General features: G+C 38.4%; 1 non-coding gene across 1 annotated transcript; it reads left to right on the top strand.

Annotated features, from left to right (window-relative positions):
• Window positions 1-310: 310 nt before the first annotated feature.
• Window positions 311-417, top strand: LOC111910701 (small nucleolar RNA R71). Its single transcript, XR_002856607.1, has one exon. It is a non-coding gene; the product is annotated as a small nucleolar RNA R71 (small nucleolar RNA).
• The last annotated feature ends 263 nt before the right edge of the window (window positions 418-680 follow it).

Below are 680 nucleotides of genomic sequence, written 5' to 3'. Positions count from 1 at the left end.
ATGTGGACCATTGCATCTTTCACAACCAACTTGAATAACATGTATGGATTGGTCCATCTTCATCATCATTTGGTCCATAGTATTTAGCATAGCTAAAACAACTGCCATATCTTCAGAAGTGCCACTCCTAATTCCTTTATCTCTATCATGCCGAGGATTGTGAGATTCACGCGAGTGCTTAGAAAACTCTTCAATTAATTCCTTGATTTCAACAAAAATTTTCTTTGTTAAAGGTTGTTGAGAATCAAGGAGTTGCCTTGTCATCACATTTACCCCATTGTAGAAAATTGATACATCTTGTTGCTCATTTAAATCATTTTGGGGACAATTTCTTATCAATCCTTTGTAGCGTTCCCATGCCTCGTAGAGTGACTCACCCAGTTGTTGCTCAAAGTTTATGTTGTCTTTCTTGAGTTTAGCAACTTTAGAAGGTGGGAAAAATGTTCAAGGAATTGTTCATGCATTTTCCCCCAAGTAGTAATTTCACCAGGTGGTAGTGCCTTCAACCAATCTTTAGCAGCTCCCTTAAAGGTAAGAGGAAGCATTCTCAAAAGCACCGTCTCTCTTGGAACATTCAGGATGTTGAAGTAATTAGATATGTCATTGAATTCATCAAGGTGCTTGTAGGCATCCTCATGATCTTTCTCGGAAAATGGGACTTCCTTAAGCGAGGAAAGAAT

This window comes from Lactuca sativa, chromosome 4, assembly GCF_002870075.4.
Source record: "Lactuca sativa cultivar Salinas chromosome 4, Lsat_Salinas_v11, whole genome shotgun sequence".
Classification (NCBI taxonomy): Eukaryota; Viridiplantae; Streptophyta; class Magnoliopsida; order Asterales; family Asteraceae; genus Lactuca; species Lactuca sativa.
This window is presented reverse-complemented; position numbering and strand designations above follow the sequence as displayed.